Raw genomic sequence first — 20,170 nt, 5'->3', positions numbered from 1 at the left:
CTCTCCCCTATCTCTAACTCTCTCTCCCCTATCTCTAACTCTCTCTCCCCACCCCATTTCTAACTCTCTCCCCTATCTCTAACTCTCTCTCCCCTATCTCTGACTCTCTCCCCCATCTCTGACTCTCTCTCCCCTATCTCTAACTCTCTCTCCCCTATCTCTGACTCTCTCTCCCCCCTAATCTCCCCCTAACTCTCTCTCCCCCTATCTCTGACTCTCTCCCCTATCTCTAACTCTCTCCCCTATCTCTAACTCTCTCCCCCTATCTCTAACTCTCTCTCCCCACCCCATTTCTAACTCTCTCTCCCCTATCTCTAACTCTCTCCCCCTATCTCTAACTCTCTCCCCCTATCTCTAACTCTCTCTCCCCCTATCTCTGACTCTCTCTCCCCTATCTCTAACTCTCTCTCCCCCTATCTCTGACTCTCTCTCCCCCTATCTCTAACTCTCTCTCCCCTATCTCTGACTCTCTCCCCTATCTCTAACTCTCTCCCCTATCTCTAACTCTCTCCCCCTATCTCTAACTCTCTCTCCCCTATCTCTAACTCTCTCCCCCTATCTCTAACTCTCTCCCCTATCTCTAACTCTCTCTCCCCTATCTCTGACTCTCTCTCCCCACTATCTCTAACTCTCTCTCCCCCATCCCCAACTCTCTCCCCTATCTCTAACTCTCTCTCCCCCTATCTCTAACTCTCTCTCCCCTATCTCTAACTCTCTCCCCCTATCTCTAACTCTCTCTCCCCTATCTCTAACTCTCTCTCCCCACTATCTCTAACTCTCTCTCCCCTATCTCTAACTCTCTCTCCCCACTATCTCTAACTCTCTCTCCCCTATCTCTAACTCTCTCTCCCCTATCTCTAACTCTCTCTCCCCCTATCTCTAACTCTCTCTCCCCTATCTCTAACTCTCTCTCCCCTATCTCTAACTCTCTCTCCCCCATCTCCAACTCTCTCCCCATCTCTCTCTCCCCCATCACCTACTCTCTACCCCCATCTCTAACTCCCTCTCCCCCTCTTTACTAAATAAACTAAATTGATGAAATAAAATAACAATAACGAGGCTATATACAGGGGGTACCGGTACCGAGTCAATGTGCAGGGATACTGGTTAGTCGAGGTAATTTGTACACGTCGGTAGGGGTAAAGTGACAATGCATAGATAATAAACAGCAAGTAGCAACAGTGTACAAACAAAGTGGGGTGTGGTCAATGTAAATATTCTGGGTGGACATTTTATTAATTGTTCAGCAGTCTTATTGCTTGGGGGTAGAAGTTGTTAAGGAGCCTTTTGGACCTAGACTTGGCGCTCCGGTACCGCTTGCTTTGCGATAGCAGAGAAAACAGTCTATGACTGGGGTGGCTGGAGTCTTTGACAATTTTTTGGGGGCCTTCCTCTGACACCACCTGATATAGAGGTCCTGGATGGCAGGAAGCTCGGCCCTGGTGATGTACTGGGCCGTATGCAGTACACTCTGTAGTGCCTTGCGGTTGGAGGCCGAGCAGTTGCCATACCAGGCGGTGATGCAACCAGTCAGGATGCTCTTGATGGTGCAGTTGTAGAACTTTTTGAGGACCTGAGGATCCATGCCAAATCTTTTCAGTCTCCTGAGGGGGAATAGGCTTTGTCGTGCCCTCTTCACGACTGTGTTGGTGTGTTTGGACCATGATAGTTTGTTGGTGATGTGGACACCGAGGAACTTGAAGCTCTCAACCTGCTCCACTACAGCCCCGTCGATGAGAATGGGAGCGTGCTTGGCCCTCCGTTTCCTGTAGTCCACCATCAACTCCTTTGTCTTGCTGACATTGAGGGAGGGGTTGTTGTCCTGACACCACGCTGCCTCATTGTTGTTGGTGATCAGGCCTACCACCCTCCTGTCGTCAGCAAACTTGATAATAGTTTTTGAGTCGCAGGCGGCCATTTTGTGAACATGGAGTATAGGAGGGGACGTAGCACACACCCCTGGGGGCCTCCCTGTGTTGATGGTAAGTGTGGCAGATGTGTTGTTGCCTACCCTCACCATCTGGGGGCGGCCCATCGGGAAGTCCAGGATCCACTTGCAGTCACACACTCTACACAATGCTTTAGCCTCAATGCCTTTGGTCATCTGTAAAGATAGATTAGAATTGGACCACACACTCACAGAAACCCAGTTAGTTTTAAGGCTTCCGAGTGATGCAGCAGTCTAAGTCACTGCATCTCAGTGCTAGAGGAGTCACTACAGACCCTGGTTCGTTCCCGGGCTGTATCACAACCGGCCTTGATCGGGAGTCCCGTAGGGCCATGCACAATTGGCCCAGCGTTGTCCGGGTTAGGGGAGGTTTTGGCCGGGGTGGGTCGTCAATTGCAAAATAAAAATGTGTTCTTAACTGACATTCCTAGTTAAAGAAAGGTTAAATAAACTAGAAGTTCCTTGGGGCATGTGAAGTGCTCACCGTTTCACAACTGAAAACTGTCACCTGGGGTTTTTCACCTCACCTAGCATACACGTTCAGGTATCTCCCTCGTGGCCTTGAACACACACATACACACAGGGAACAGAACTGAAAACCCGGAGAAGGTTGACATTTTTTTTAGGAACAGAACCAGAACCGGGAACAAAAGTGATCTCTAGTTTTCCAGGAAAATAAACATTTATACATTCTTAATATCTAGTATATAATTTGGTAATTCAGTGAAGTCATGATGCTAGTAAGAGCCTAAACACATTCCAACTCGTGTCATGTATTGATGTTTCAAGCCAAGCTCCCTCCATATCCACCACTCTCTCTGCCCACCTGTGAAATTTCTGTCGCGTTTCGCGCCTGCACTTATATGAACAATCAAACATGCAAACAACCACCTTACCTGTTCCATAGCAAGCTGCTCTAGCCACGTTAATGGTGGAGTAAATTAATAAACTCAATGTAAAAAAAAACTGTTGATTTCAAGGGTTCAAACGTGAATGAAAAGGAACTATATGAACCATTTAGTAGTAGTTTTTGGGGGATTCAGAACTTTATGCCGTAACACTGGAAAGGAACTAAAAAAAATAGGGATTTCTGTTCAGAATGGAAAGATTGGAAAATAATTTTGGTTCCAACCCTCAAAATATTACTTCTCACTTGTGACAGCACTCGGGAGGAAGTCAGGATGTTGTCTGGCTCTTTGTCAGGAGAAGTGTGAGAGTAGGACAGACAGCTCTTTTCTAAATATATTTTGACATGGAAAATACCCTTGATTGATTTTCAGCCAACCAGGCAACACATTCTTTCAACTCTAACCCTGTTCTATTGAATAATATGTTCATCTCATAGTTAATGTACACATTTGCAGTTAAAAAGGAACCTACTCAGCCCTGTTTAATGTAGTACAAATGCAGTACTAATGTAGTACTAATGTAGTACTAATGTTGTACTAATGTAGTACTAATGTAGTACTAAAGCAACAATGAACCTTTTTAAAATGCTGTGTCATTTCACTATGTTGTCATACTGATGATCTTCACCAGGAGACAGTGGTGCGGTCTCACTGCTGTCTCACTCCTGTCTCACTGCTGTCTCGCTGCTGTCTCGCTGCCGTCTCGCTGCTGTCTCACTGCCGTCTCGCTGCTGTCTCACTCTCTCACTGCTGTCTCGCTGCTGTCTCACTGTCTCGCTGCTGTCTCGCTGCTGTCTCACTGCCGTCTCGCTGCTGTCTCACTGCCGTCTCGCTGCTGTCTCACTGTCTCACTGCTGTCTCGCTGCTGTCTCACTGTCTCGCTGCTGTCTCGCTGCTGTCTCACTGTCTCACTGCTGTCTCGCTGCCGTCTCGCTGCTGTCTCGCTGCTGTCTCACTGTCTCGCGGCTGTCTTACTGTCTCGCTGCTGCCTCACTGCTGTCTCGCTGCTGTCTCACTGCTGTCTCACTGCTGTCTCACTGCTGTCTCGCTGCCGTCTCACTGCTGTCTCACTGTACCTCCTCACCTCTCATCCCAGACTCTCTCTGCTCTCATACCAGTGTCTCCTCTTCCTCCAGCGAGACCTCATGATTTCTTTGACACCCAGACGATGGATGCCATCAGACACCGGGCCATCTGCCTCAACCTGCCTACACACACACGGAGAGCACCGGCAACGGACACAGTGTGGTGTTTCATAGCACGGTTAGTCAACCACTTAAAAACACTTGGTCCTGCTACAACAATCCACAAGGACTCGTGGATCTCTGAATCCCAAATCGAGCCCTAGCCCCTTGGTACCTTGGAGATCTAAGAGGATTGGATAGGTGTTAGCAATATGTGAGTCACCACCTGGATTCAGTCCAATGTAGCAACATTTGAAATGGTGATTTTTCCATTGGAGAGAGACTCAGCGATTCAAAACAGTACATCATACACTGCAGTTCAGGAACAAAGGGAAAGTCTGCTTTGAAAGTTGATCAAATTGTAGTAGTCGTCCATCACAACTGATACTAGTAGTAGTATTAGTAGTAGTATCAGTAGTAGTATCAGTAGTAGTAGTAGTAGTAGTATCAGTAGTAGTAGTATCAGTAGTAGTAGTAGTATCAGTAGTAGTAGTATCAGTTGTAGTAGTATCAGTAGTCGTATTAGTATCAGTAGTAGTAGTAGTAGTAGTATCAGTAGTAGTAGTATTAGTAGTATCAGTAGTAGTAGTAGTATCAGTAGTAGTAGTAGTAGTAGTATCAACCAAATTTCAATCAAATTTATTTATAAAGCCCTTCTTACATCAGCTGATATCTCAAAGTGTTGTACAGAAACCCAGCCTAAAACCCCAAACAGCAAGCAATGCAGGTGTAGAAGCACGGTGGCTAGGAAAAACTCCCTAGAAAGGCCATAACCTAGGAAGAAACCAAGAGAGGAACCAGGCTATGAGGGGTGGGCAGTCCTCTTCTGGCTGTGCCAGGTGGAGATTATAACAGAACATGGCCAAGATGTTCAAATGTTCATAGATGACCAGCATGGTCAAGTAATAATCACAGTGGTTGTCGAGGGTGCAACATTTCAGCAACTCAGGAGTAAATGTCAGTTGGCTTTTCATAGCCGATCATTCAGAGTATCTCTACTGCTTCTTGAAACGGGTCATATATATATAGGCCAAGTTGAATCAGAGGACAAGATGGAGCTACCACCATATTGCTTTACCCTATCATCTGAGTCTCCACAGGTTTTTATGTATTAGGGTCAAGGGGTTGATTTGGGATTCCGAGATTCTCTCATCCTGAAAATGTTCTCACATCACCCTGTGCTGTGTTTTGGATCGGTCTTTCACACTTCAAACTCTAGGGTGCTGTTTTTGTGAATATAGTCTGTAGTCACTGAAGATTTTCTCAGTGCACTTGCAGTGACCCTTGTGAATGTCCCTAGGGTGGGTAGACAGGAGAGACAAGAGGGGTCTGTTTTGGTGTTAGACAGTTATTTCTGTTATTATATTCCGAAGACCTCTGGGAGGACATGTGCTGCTTCCCAAATGACTCTCTATGTCCTACATATCCATAGGACTCTGTTTCAAACTAGTGCACTATAGTATTTTTATTTCACCTTTTATTTAACTAGGCAAGTAGAACAAATTTCTTAATTTACAAACCCTCCCCTATCCCAGACGACGCTGGGCCAATTTCGCACCCGCCCTATGGGACTCCCGATCAAGGCCAGTTGTGATACAGCCCGGGATCAAACCAGGGTCTGTACTGAAGCCTCTAGCATTGAGATGCAGTGTCTTAGACCGCTGAGCCACGGCGCCACTCAGGATAGGGTGGCATTTGGTTTGTATTTTTTTATATATATATATTTTTTTTTCTCTTGCTGATTGATTTTGTCTATCCCTACCAGACGTGTTAAAATACCAAAACTAACTATGAACCAACTATATTAATTTGGGGAAAGGTCGAAACACGCATGAAATATTCATGAACATTTAGCTAGCTGGCTGTTGCTAGTTAATTTGTCCTGGGAAATAAACATTTACCTGAAATGCGTCCTTTTTTTTCTGGGTCTTTGTAGAAGTTTGACCCACGTTGAGTTCTCTACTCCAACAATTAATCCACGGATAAAAAGTGGATCAAAAGCGGAAACCTACTTTGTTTTTCTTTGATTAAATTTATTCTCGTTGTTCTTTTTCTTCTTCTTTGGACTTTATATGGCGGTTGGCAACCAACTTTAAGGTGCATTACCACCACCAACTGGACTGGAGTGTGGACCTCAGTTCCTCTTTCAATTACCCACGCGGCTGCATGCTCGTAAACACCAATGAGAGAGATGGAAGAGTCGGGACTTGCAGCGCGTCACGGATTAAAACAGAACCAAGTTGTAGTTTACCGCCTCGCTATATGCAGACGCCTGTTGGCTCACGTGGGTGAAATTATTGAATTATTGAAATATGGCTGAGAAAGTTCAAGGAGAGGGGCTACAAGAATGATCAGATTAATATTGCCATTGAGAATATTCAAAACAAAACGAGACATGACCTTTCGAAAAGGTCAGTCCCGCAAAAAGACGCATTCTTGCGTTCTAACTACCTGCTATTCAAAGTGCTCTGAACAAATTAAGGGAATTGTTCACAAACATTGGCACATCCTAAAATCCGATGATAGTCTCGGTAATGTGTTCCCTTGGTCGTATTCTCGCGGGGCAGAAATCTCAGAGACCAATTGGTAAACTCTGATTTACCACCCCAAGATATTCCTGAACAACGTCTATTTGCGCCCCTACTGGATGGAAATTACAAATGTAATGGCTGTGCTCAATGCAATGGCACTTATAAATGTAGATCCTTCAAACACCCACAAACAGGGAAATCGATCCCAATCAAAGGTGTTATTACGTGCTCCACTAAGGCAGTTATTTATCTTATAACTTGTCCTTGTAGTAAAAATGATGTGGGTAAAACAAAGCGCAAATTAAAAGTACGTATCTCAGAGCATCGTAGCACCATTAGGTGTAAAACCTTGACCTACCCAGTTGCAGACCACTTTTTGGAGGCAGGCCACTCAATGTCGTCTCTGCGTTATATTGGCATCGAACATGTCACCCTCCCTAAGAGAGGGGGTGACCTTGATAATTTATTGTTAAAACGAGAGGCTGCCTGGATCTTTAACTTAAAGACCCCTGCTCCTTTCGCTCTCAATGTAGACTTTGATCTGAAGCCATTCTTGTTATTATTGTGACTTTGCCATTGTAATTGTTTGTAAGCTTGTGTAGTCAAATTAATTTATGATCGTATGCTATCCATTTGTTGTTTGTATGCTGTTCTTTGTATGACATTTTAATATTTGATTATTAACCAATGATATTAGGCCACTCTTGGCCATGATTACAGACACCTGTGTCTTTTGACACTGTATAAACGAGTCATCCCGCAGTGTTTGTGATTACACCCTGATGAAGACAGCTTGGCTGTCGAAACGTTGGTAATTAAATTGTTGCATCTGAGCTCCTAGAGTGTGCAGCTCTTTTATTTTCAAGTTTTCTACTCCGCCAGCCAGCACCTCGTCTTAATAGCTGTGCGTTTCTTTTTATTCTAGATTGAAATGATTGAATAACATATATGTGTACATTTAATTTGCATCGAGGTCTGGTCAGCATGTCAAGCTTTCTCAGCTTGTGTGGTGAATGATTTTTCAGCCATGTATTCATAGCTGGGTACGTGAGTGTCTATGTGCTGAGTGAAATGTTTTTTTTTTATGAATGACTGTCTGTAATATCATAGAGCACCACTAGAGAGCACTGTGTCCACTTCAGTAAACTGCTTTCAGGTTGGTTGGAATGTCAATGGAATGGCTTAATGTCACTAGGCAGTACCCCATGGGTTGGTCTGAACACATTCCCACACTCTCATTACAATACTCTATCACTTCTGGGGCTAATTCATTCTAATTGATCTTTTTTTTTTGCACAATTTTCCAAATGCCTGTATCGCAAGAATCACATTTAGTTTCTTTTGAATTGTTTTCTATTTTTTTTAACGATTTTTGGTCTCGTAACTCTTTCTGCTGTGACTGTGAATCTACCCATTTACACACATACAGCCCCTCCCCCAATACAAAGCCCCTCCCCCAACACACATACAGCCCCTCCCCCACACCAAACCCCTCCCCCAACACCAAGCCTCTCCCCCATCACCAAGCCCCTGCCACTCACAATAACAAAGTTGAGAGATTTTATTTTATTTATTTAACCTTTATTTAACCAGGAAGGGCTCATTGAGATTTAAAATCTATTTTTCATGAGTGTCCTTGCCAAGATAGGCAGCACCAAGTCATTACAAAAATTACAGACAAACAACATGAAAAACTACAAGTAATCTAGTAAAAACCATAGAATTCACAAGAGTATAAAACAGCAAATTAAAAACATTGACAGGTCAGGGAATCAGTCTCAGGATCATTCATCAGTGATTTAAAAACACCAATCGGGACAGGTTCTTCCAGTTTAAAAGTATTTTCGAAGGCGTTCCAAGACGATGGTGCAGAGTACATAAAAGCCCTTTTACCAAATTCAGTTGGGACATTTGGAACAGTTAGCAGGATAAAGTCCAGCGAACGAAGAGAGTACCCACCACATTTCTGAACAATAAAAATGCCCAAATAAAAAGGTAGTAAACCCAAAATGGCTTTGTAAATAAAAGTATACCAATGACTGAGCCTACGAGTGACTAGAGAAGGCCAGCCAACCCTGGTATTCAAAGTGCAGTAGTGCATAAGGGTTTGCAGTTTAAAATAAATCTCAAAGTGCCATGGTAAAGGGTGTCAACTGATCTCAAACACTGAGCTGAAGCATTCATATATAAAATATCCCCATAGTCTAGTAAAGGCATAAATGTAGCTGATACTAGCCTCCTTCTGGCTTCAAAAGAAAAACAGGCCTTATTCCTAAAATAAAATCCCAATTTCAGCTTTAATTTTTTTGTAAGTTGTTGAATATGCAATTTAAAAGAGAGGCCATTATCAATTAAAATTCCAAGATATTTATATGAGGTCACAACCTCAATCTCCTTGCCCTGACAGGTAGTAATAAGTGAAAGGTTCAGAGGTCTATTTCTTGCTTTAGAAAACACCATTAGTTTAGTTTTGTCAGTATTGAGGATAAGCTTCAATTGACACATGGTATGTTGAACAGTATAAAAAGCAGTTTGCAAGATCTGGAAAGCTTTTGTAAGAGACGAGACACAACAGTAAATAACAGTATCATCAGCATAAAAATGAAGTTGCGCATTTTGGACATTTTTGTCTAAATCATTTATATAAATAGTGAATAAGAGAGGACCAACTACAGAGCCTTGGGGCACACCATTAAAGACAGACAATTTAACAGACATAAGCCCATCAAATTGAGTGCACTGGCTTCTATCAGACAGATAGTTAGCAAACCATGCAACTGCATGTTCTGAAAGACCTACACTCGACAATATCTGCCTTAGTATAGCATGATCAACTGTATCAAAAGCCTTAGAGAGATCAATAAAAAGTGAGACACAGTGCTGTTTTTTTGTCAAGGGCTTCAGCGATATCATTTAAAACCTTCATGGCTGCTGTAATTGTGCTATGCTTCTACCCGAAGCCCAATTGAGATCCCTCCTTCCTCTCGGACAGCAAGCGGTTTCAAATCGGTATTTGCCGTTGTGGTTTTGGTCCAACAGAATGGGTCATATGAAACACACATTTGAGACATTAATTTACTGTGAGAGGAGAAAAGAACCTTTCCAACGATACACTTTGTTATGTCTCAACTTCTCAAATATCACTCAGAGCAGAACTCTATACTAAAACAGCAGTATCAGTGAGTATTGATAACCGCTAGCAGCTTTTTAGCCAAAGACTGTTATACTAGCTGTCTAGTCTGTGTTTTATAAATGTGCAATGAGCATAAAAGGTAGGCCACTTGATTTCAACATGTGAACAAAGTGAACAGACTAGCCTGCTGTTCAAACAGCTGGAGACGGACAGAAAGGTGGGTTCATAACAATTCAACTGTTCTACCTTGTTAGCTAGCAAATAGATCCTTGTTGGCTAGCAAATAGATCCTTGTTGGCTAGCAAATAGATCCTTGTTGGCTAGCAAATAGATCCTTGTTGGCTAGCAAATAGATCCTTGTTGGCTAGCAAATAGATCCTTGTTGGCTAGCAAATAGATCCTTGTTAGCTAGCAAATAGATCCTTGTTGGCTAGCAAATAGATCCTTGTTAGCTAGCAAATAGATCCTTGTTGGCTAGCAAATAGATCCTTGTTAGCTAGCAAATAGATCCTTGTTAGCTAGCAAATAGATCCTTGTTAGCTAGCAAATAGATCCTTGTTGGCTAAACTTGAAATATAAAGATTAGCTGGCTAATCATTAGCACGTGGGCTTGTGCTTGAGAGATTGTTTAAGACCTGTGTTCATTTTCTATAATGTCTGCCTGCAAGACGTTGGTCATTAGTGAAAGTGCATTATGCAGGGTTCTGGTTAAATTTGTAACAAAAATGGAATTTTCATAAACAGACTTGATAGACAGATCAGTGACTATTGCTAAAAAAGCAGGTTCAACTATTTTGATAAAATAATTCAATTATTAGTATGGTTGATGGGTCTGATGGTTGTGGAAGGTTTATATTTAGCCTGGGTATAACTTCACACGTCCTGAATTCATTAGGTTATTGCTGACTGTATGAAGGTAAAATACATTTCAATTCTACAACTATGCTTTTTTTGTAAGAAAACATTTGTTTTAAATCTAGATATACAGTATATCGTGAATCAGTCATAAGTCAAAAAAAGAAAAGCTAGATATGATTTTTAGGCCATATCGCCCAATACTAATCACTTCCCAGTACCTGATTAGTTCCTAGTTAACAGAGCAGGAATAACACTTATCACTGCTACAGGCCCAGTCTGCCTCGTCTCTATTCTGGAGTCCAGGGTCTGTGCCAGACTGTGTACTGCTTTACGCTGCCCTGCTTTTCCTCTCAACGCTGCCAACCAGGGTGAAATCCTGCTCTGTGCTGTTGAGGCCATGGACGGTCGGACACACACACCCAACCTCACTCCTCCCACTGTGTCCTCCTGGCTCCAGGTCAGAGCATGTGAGTTTCTCAGGGAGTCAATCTCAGAGACCAAGAGTCACGACCAGAGATGGCCTCTCCTCTTTTCATAACTGAACAGGTGTACAACGAAGGTCTGAAGCTGTGGTGAATCACTCCTGAGTTGGGCTTTACTCCCTCTTCCTCTGTGCTTCCTCTGTGCTTCACATCACTACGCCACGCTAACATGTGCATTGACTTCTCACCTCCAAACGGGCTCATTATGCATCGCTGCACTACATACTCAAAAGAGCCTGTCCTGTTGCCAAATAAAAAAAAGATCAATGCTTTAGCAAACACACACACACACACAGCATACACACACACACACAGCATACACACACACACACAGCATACACACACACACACAGCATACACACACACACAGCATACACACACAAACACCAAACACACACACACACACACACAGCATACACACACACACACACACACACACATACAGCACACACACAGCACACACACACACACAGCATACACACACACACACACACAGCATACACACACACACAGCATACACATACACACACAGCATACACACACACACAGCATACACATACACACACACACACACACAGCATACACATACACACACACAGCATACACATACACACACACACAGCATACACACGCAGCATACACATACACACAGCATACACACGCAGCATACACACAGCATACACACGCAGCATACACACACACACACAAACACGCAGCATACACACACACACACACACACACAGCATACACACACACACGCACACACACACACACACAAACACGCAGCATACACACACACACACACAGCATACACACACAGCACACAGCCGGCCAATAATTTAAAAGGCGATTTGAAAAAGTCTTGAAGAGGTTAAGCGAGGTAACCACATTCTGGAACAGAGCCTGGGGAGTAGAAACAGGGCCAGCAGAGGGGGAGAAGGAGGGGGGCAAGAAGAGAGGAGAGGGGGGCAAGAAGGAGAGGGGGACGAGGGGGCAAGAAGGAGAGATGAGGGGGGGCAAGAAGGAGAGATGAGGGGGCAAGAAGGAGAGATGAGGGGGCAAGAAGGAGAGATGAGGGGGCAAGAAGGAGAGATGAGAGGGGGGCAAGAAGGAGAGGGGGACGAGGGGGCAAGAAGGAGAGATGATGGGGGGGGCAAGAAGGAGAGATGAGGGGGGCAAGAAGGAGAGATGATGGGGGGCAAGATGGAGAGATGAGGGGGAGGGGGGCAAGAAGGAGAGATGAGGGAGGGGGCAAAGAAGGAGAGATGAGGGGGGCAAGAAGGAGAGATGATGGGGGCAAGATGGAGAGATGAGGGGGGGGGGCAAGAAGGAGAGATGAGGGAGGGGGCAAAGAAGGAGAGATGAGGGGGCAAGAAGGAGAGTTGAGGGGGCAAGAAGGAGAGATGAGGGGGGCAAGAAGGAGAGATGGGGGAGAGACCGAGGGAAGAAGATAAATGGAGAGGGAGAATATGGGGGAGAGACTGGGAGCGAGGAGGAGGAGGGTGAAGAGGAGGTCCAGGTCAGATGGAATGAGAAGGAGGGCTGACCGGTTGGATAAAAATCACAAAAAGAGCATCCATCCATTGTCCTTCTCTCTGACCCGTATGGTTAGGTCCACAGCTGAGGGCCAGCCAGGGAGGCTGTGTCTCCTCAAGGGCCATCCAGACTCACCCTGGCCTGGGGAGAGGAGCAGGGCTGTAGCCCTGGAGGGGTGGAGGAGTGGAGGTCCTGGGAAGGTGTCCAGTGGACTTCCTGGTGTGTGTGTGTGTTTTCAGTTTGTGTGTTCCCTGTGTGTGAGCCTTGATGTTTACGATGGGATATTTTTGTTATCCGGCCAAACTGCGTCATCCTGAGCTTCACCCCTGACACCAGACAGGCACCCCCCTCTCCTTCACTCACTCCTCTCTCCCCCTCACAATTCTCCCCCTCACTCACCCGTTCTCCCTCTCATTCACTCCTGCCTTTCCCCCTTACTGGCCCGCCCCCTCACTGTTTGTTCTACAGTTTCACTCTCTCTCCCCTCTCTCCCTCACTCTCTCACACTCTCACCCTCACTATCTCACCCTCGCTTTCTCACTCTGTCTCTCCCACCCTTCTGTCCCTCTTTCACCCTCACTCTCTCTCACCCTTCAATCGCTCTCTCACCCTTCTCTCTTTTTCTCTCTCTCTCTGTCTGTCGCTGTGGAAGATAAACCTATATCTATCACTCTGGACACCCAGACCTGTTGTTTGATAAGGCTTTCAGGGTTGTATTCATTAGGGTACAATGTTGCAAAACATTAGGCACAAAACGGGGAGAAACTACTTGAACATGTCCATTAAGAAACATTCATTTTTATATTCAGTTGAAGTCAGAAGTTTTACATACTGTCACGCCCTGACCTGAGAGCCTTTTTATGTCTCTATTTTGGTTTGGTCTGGGTGTGAGTTGGGTGGGCATTCTGGGTGTTGGGTGGGCATTCTGGGTGTGAGTTGTGTGGGCATTCTGGGTGTTGGGTGGGCATTCTGGGTGTGAGTTGGGTGGGCATTCTGGGTGTTGGGTGGGCATTCTGGGTGTTGGGTGGGCATTCTGGGTGTTGGGTGGGCATTCTGGGTGTTGGGTGGGCATTCTGGGTGTTGGGTGGGCATTCTGGGTGTTGTTTTCTATTTGTTTTCTGTTTCTTTGTCCCTATGTTTTTGCCGGGTATGAGTTCTCAATCAGGGACAGCTGTCTATCGTTGTCTCTGATCGGGAACCATACTTAGGCAGCCCTTTTCCCCCTCCTTCAGTGTGGGTTGTTATCTTTGCTTGTGGCACATAGCCCTTAAGCTTCACGGTTGTGTTGAAGTGTTTATTGTTTTTGTCGGCGGCACCTAAATAAAAGGAATATGTACGCTAAGAACACTGTGCTTTGGTCCACCAGGGTGTGACATGGGTTTATGTTGTGGTGTGTTTTTGTATTGGGGTTTTAGTAGGTATTGGGATTGTGGCTGAGTAGGGTTTTCTAGGAAAGTCTATGGCTGCCTGAGGCGGTTCTCAATCAGAGTCAGGTGATTCTCGTTGTCTCTGATTGGGAACCATATTTAGGTAGCCTGGGTTTCACTGTGTGTTTGTGGGTGATTGTTCCTGTCTCTGTGTTAGTTGTCACCAGACAGGCTGTATTAGGTTTTCACGTTCCGTTTGTTGTTTTTGTATGTTTCGTATTTTACGTCATTAAAGATGTCTCGATTTAACCACGCTGCATTTTGGTCCGACTCTCCTTCGACGGAAGAACACCGTAACAGAATCACCCACCACAACTGGACCAAGCAGCGTGGTGACAGGCAGCGACAGCAACAGCAGCGAAAAGAGGAATGGACATGGGAGGACGTTATGGACAGCAAGAGTATAGAGTATACGACTTGGGAGGAAATAGACAGGTGGGCGGTCGACCCAGAGAGAGTGCCGGAGCCCGCCTGGGATTCGCTGGAGCAGTGCGAAGAGGGCTATAGGAGAATGGAGTCGAAGAGACAAGCACGGCGGCGCAGAAGGAAGCCCGAGAGTCAGCCCCAAAAATTTCTTGGGGGGCTCAGGGAGAGTGCGGCAGATTCAGGGTTCAAACCTGAGCCAACTCCCCCTGTTTATCGTGAGGAGCAGCGATCACAGGACATCTGGACGTGGGAGGAGATATTGGACGGAAAAGGACCCTGGACACAGCCTGGTGAATATCGCCGCCCCAAAGAAGAACTGGAGGCGGCGAAAGCGGAGAGGCGCTGGTATGAAGAGGCAGCACGGCGACGCGGATGGAAGCATGCGAGTCAGCCCCACAAATGTATTGGGGGGGGGCTCAGGGAGAGTGTGGCAGAGTCAGGGTTCAGACCTGAGCCAACTCCCCCTGTTTATCGTGAGGAGCCAAGGAGGAGACCAGAACCAGAGCCGGTGTTGGAGGTGAGTGAAGCAGAGACTGTGAAGGAGTTAATGGGGAAAGTGGAGGAGAGAGTTGTCTCATGGAGCTGCCAGAGCTGCCAGTCTGCATGGATCAGCCAGAGCTGTCAGTCTGCATGGAGCAGCCAGTCAGCCATGATCTTCCAGATCCGCCAGTCAGCCAGGATCTTCCAGATCCGCCAGTCAGCCAGGATTCGCCAGTCAGCCAGGATCTGCCAGAACCACCAGCTAGCCAAGATCTGTCGTATTCATCGTCATTAAAGATGTCTCGATTTAACCGCGCTGCATTTTGGTCCGACTCTCCTTCGACGGAAGAAAACCGTAACAAGAAGCTTCTGATAGGCTAATTGACATCATTTGAGTCAATTGGAGGTGTACCTGTGGATGTATTTCAAGGCCTACCTTCAAACTCAGTGCCTCTTTTCTTGACATCATGGGAAAATCAAAAGAAATCAGTGAAAACCTCAGGAAAAAAATTGTAGACCTCCACAAGTCTGGTTCATCCTTGGGAGCAATTTCCAAATTCCTGAAGGTGCCATGTTCATCTGTACAAACAATAGTATGCTAGTATAAACACATTGGGACCACGCAGCCGTCATACCGCTCAGGAAGGAGACGTGTTCTGTCTCTTAGGGATGAACGTACTTTGGTGCAAAAAGTGCAAATCAATCCCAGAACAACAGCAAAGTACCTTGTAAAGATGCTGGAGGAAACAGGTACAAAAGTATCTATATCCACAGTAAAACGAGTCCTATATCAACATAACCTGAAAGGCAGCTCAGCAAGGAAGAAGCCACTGCTCCACAACCACCATAAAAAAGCCAGACTATGGTTTGCAACTGCACATGGGGACAAAGATCATACTTTCTGGAGAAATGTCCTCTGGTCTGATGAAACAAAAAAACAGCTGTCTGGCCATAAGGACATCGTTATGTTTGGAGGAAAAAGGGGGAGGCTTGCAAGCCGAAGAACACCATCCCAAACGTGAAGCACGGGGGTTGGCAGCATCATGTTGTGGCGGTGCTTTGCTGCAGGAGTGACTGGTGCACTTCACAAAATAGATAGCATCATGATGGAGGAAAATATGTGGATATATTGAAGCAACATCTCAAGACATCAGTCAGGAAGTTAAAGTTTGGTAACAAATGGGTCTTCCAAATGGACAATGACCCCAAGCATACTTCCAAAGTTGTGGCAAAATGGCTTAAGGACAACAAAGTCAAGGTATTAGAGTGGCCATCACAAAGACCTGACCTCAATCCTATAGAAAATTTGTGGGCAGAACTGAAAAAGCGTGTGAGAGCAAGGAGGTCTACAAACCTGACTCAGTTACACCAGCTCTGTCAGGAGGAATGGGACAAAAATTCACCCAACTTATTGTGGGAAGCTTGTAGAAGGCTACCCGAAATGTTTGACCCAAGTTAAACAATTTAAAGTCGATGCTACCAAATACTAATTGAGTGTATGTAAACTTCTGACCCAGTGGGAATGTGATGAAAGAAATCAAAGCTGAAATAAATCATTATTATTATTATTCTGACATTTCACATTCTTAAAATAAAGTGGTGATCCTAACTGACCTAAGACAGGGAATTTTTAATAGGATTAAATGTCAGGAATTGTGAAAAACTGAGTTTAAATGTATTTGGCAAAGGTGTATGTTAACCTCCGACCTCAACTGTATCTGCTGCATTCCCTACTGAACACAAACTACATGGGCCTGCGCTGCCCCTTTAAATGACAGAATCTTGCACTATCCTTTTAAGGGAGCGACCCAGTGCAGGGCTAATGAGTATGAACCTGTTGACGCTGACAGAGGAATCATGGGCTAGAGACTCCCAGGCCTACTTAATTAATATGGCAGTGAAGCATATGCCAGTGTGTTGCAGAGAGACTCTCAGCAGTAGGGTTCTGACGTACTGTAAAGGACATGGCGGTGCCCAGCCTGTGTAGAGCACAGCACATCCAGGGCCATTGTTTTATGGACCAGGGTGAAAGAAAGAGGATCTCTCTCTCGCCCTACTCCATGTGGTACACATATACCGACACACATCTTGCAGTGCAGTAGCCAGACGTTGGGAGAAGAGAGGCCTAACTAAGAGGCAGACACTACATTGCACAGGGAGACTGAGCCTCCACTAAACTAGCCCCAAACCAAACACAACACAAAGACAAAGAGACTAGTGAGAGACTAGTGAGCGACTAGAGAGAGAGAGAGAGAGCGAGCGACTAGAGAGAGAGAGAGAGAGAGAGAGCGAGCGACTAGAGAGAGAGAGAGAGAGAGCTAGAGAGAGAGAGAGAGAGCGACTAGAGAGAGAGAGAGAGAGCGACTAGAGAGAGAGCGAGAGCGACGAGAGAGAGAGAGAGCGAGCGACTGGAGAGAGAGAGACTTGAATGAACTACAGGACAAAATACAAACCCTCCAACCCAAAAAGGCCTGTGGTGTTGATGGTATTCTAAGTGACATTCTAATATATACAGACCACGAATTCCAATAGGCTATACTTACATCTTCCTCAATATTTGGAACCAAGGACCCCAATCCACAAAAGTGGAGGCAATTTTTACCCCAATAACTACCATGGGATATACATCAACAGCAACCTTGGGAAAATCCTCTGCGTTATCATTAACAGCAGACTCATACATTTACTCAGTGAAACCAATGTACTGAGCCAATGTCAAATTGGCTTTTTACCAAATTGCCATACGACAGACCAAGTATTCACCCTGCACACTCTAATTGACATACAAACCAACCAAAACAAAGGCAAAGTCCAACTTCTCACCCCAAAATGGGCTCATTATGCATCGCCGCACTACATACTCAAAAGAGCCTGTCCTGTTGCCCCAAAAAATTTCAATGTTTTAGCAAACACACACACACACACGAGTACACACATCACACACACACACACACACACACACACGAGTACACACATCACACACGAGTACACACAGCACACACGCACACACGAGTACACACATCACACACGCACACACAAAGTGCACACACACAGCACACCGCAGGCCAATGATTTTAGAAGACGATTTGAAACAGGCTTGAAGAGGTTAAGCGAGGTAACCACATTTTGAAACAGAGACTGAAGAGTGGAAACGACGGACAAGAAGGAGAGATGGGGGGGCAAGAAGGAGAGATGGGGGAGAGACCGGGGAATAAGATAAATGGAGAGGGAGAGAGACTGGGAAGGATAATATAGGAGAGAGAGAGACTGGGAGGGAGAATATAGGAGAGAGAGAGAGACTGGGAGGGAGAATATAGGAGAGAGAGAGACTGGGAGGGAGAATATAGGAGAGAGAGAGACTGGGAGGGAGAATATAGGAGAGAGAGAGAGACTGGGAGGGAGAATATAGGAGAGAGAGAGAGACTGGGAGGGAGAATATAGGAGAGAGAGAGAGACTGGGAGGAAGAATATAGGAGAGAGAGAGAGACTGGGAGGGAGAATATAGGAGAGAGAGAGACTGGGAGGAATAATATAGAGAGAGAGACTGGGAGGGAGAATATAGGAGAGAGAGAGAGACTGGGAGGAAGAATATAGGAGAGAGAGAGAGACTGGGAGGGAGAATATAGGAGAGAGAGAGAGACTGGGAGGAAGAATATAGGAGAGGAGAGAGACTGGGAGGGAGAATATAGGAGAGAGAGAGACTGGGAGGGGAGAGAGACTGGGAGGGAGAATATAGAGAGAGAGAGACTGGGAGGAAGAATATAGAGAGAGAGAGACTGGGAGGGAGAATATAGGAGAGAGAGAGACTGGGAGGGAGAATATAGGAGAGAGGAAGACGGAGGGAGAATATAGGAGAGAGAGAGACTGGGAGGGAGAATATAGGAGAGAGAGAGAGACTGGGAGGGAGAATATAGGAGAGAGGAAGACAGAGGGAGAATATAGGAGAGAGAGAGACTGGGAGGGAGAATATAGGAGAGAGGAAGACTGGGAGGGAGACAGATAGCGAGGAGGAGGAGGAGGGTGAAGACGAGGTCCAGGTCAGATGGAATGGGAAGGAGGGCTGACCGGTTGGGTAAAAATTACAAAACGAGCATCCATCCATTGTCCTACTCTCTGACCCCTATGGTTAGGTCCACAGCTGAGGGTAGCTAGGGAGGCTGTGTGTCTCCCCAAGGGCCATCCAGACTCACCCTGGCCTGGGGAGAGGAGCAGGGCTGAAGCCCTGGAGGGGTGGAGGAATAGAGGTCCTGGGAAGGTGTCCAATGGACTTCCTAGTGTGTGTGTGTTTTCAGTTTGTGTGCGTGCATGTGTGTGTGTTCCCTGTGTGTGAGCCTTGATGTTTACAAAGTATTCTCATGCTTTGTTGAGTGGTTAGGTGACGATGAGGGTTGAGTCAGAGACCGAGGAGGAATATTGGGACAGATTGAGCGAGGAGTGGGCAGCGTAAGTTGAGGGGAGGGAGCCAGAACCAACTCCCCGTACTCACCGTGGGGAGCGTGTGACCGGTAAGGCACCAAGTTTTGCGGTGATACGCACTGTGTCTCCAGTGCACATTCACAGCCCGGTGCATTCTGTGGCAGCTCCTCGCACTTGTCCTGCTAAAGTGGGTATCCGTCCAGGACGGTTTGTGCCGGCTCAGTGCGCCTCCTCGGTCCAGGATATCCTGCGCCGGCTCTACGCGCTGTATCCCCAGTGCGCCTTCACAGCCCAGTGCGTCCTGTAACTCCTCCCCGCACTCGACCCTGAGGTGCGTATCACCAGCCCGGTGCCACCTGTACCGGTCCCACGCATCAGGCCTCCAGTGCGTCTCTACAGTCCAGTACGTCCTGTGCCGCCTCCTCGCACTCGTCCTGAGGTGCGTGTCACCAGCCCGGTACCACCAGTGTCGGCCCCACGCACCAAGCTTCCGGCGACAGTTCCCAGTCCAGAGCGACGTTTCACAGTCCGGAACCTCCTGAGACGTTTCACGGTCCGAAACCTCCTGAGATGGTCCACTGTCCGGAACCTCCTGAGACGGTCCATGGTCCGGAACCTCCTAAGACGGTCGGCGGTCATGAGCCTCCAGCGACGGTCAGGGGTCCAGATCCTCCAGCGACGGTCTGCGGCCCAGAGCCTCCAGCGGGGATCCCGGTCCGGTGCCTCTGGCGACGATCCAGGGTCCAGATCCTCTGGCGACGACCCATGTTCCAGAGCCCCCGGTGACGATCCACGGTTTGGAGCATCCGGGGACGATCCCCGCACCAGAGCCGCCATTGAA

At 46.4% G+C, this 20,170-nt stretch overlaps 1 pseudogene; it reads left to right on the top strand.

Moving 5' to 3' along the window:
- The window catches only part of LOC112235817, a 69,199-nt pseudogene that overhangs the window by 7,400 nt on the left and 41,629 nt on the right, over window positions 1–20,170 (top strand).

The sequence above is a fragment of the Oncorhynchus tshawytscha genome, linkage group LG19, assembly GCF_018296145.1.
Source record: "Oncorhynchus tshawytscha isolate Ot180627B linkage group LG19, Otsh_v2.0, whole genome shotgun sequence".
NCBI classification, from domain to species: domain Eukaryota; kingdom Metazoa; phylum Chordata; class Actinopteri; order Salmoniformes; family Salmonidae; genus Oncorhynchus; species Oncorhynchus tshawytscha.
The sequence above is the reverse complement of the archived record's forward strand: the minus strand, read 5'-3'. Positions and strand labels throughout refer to the sequence as shown.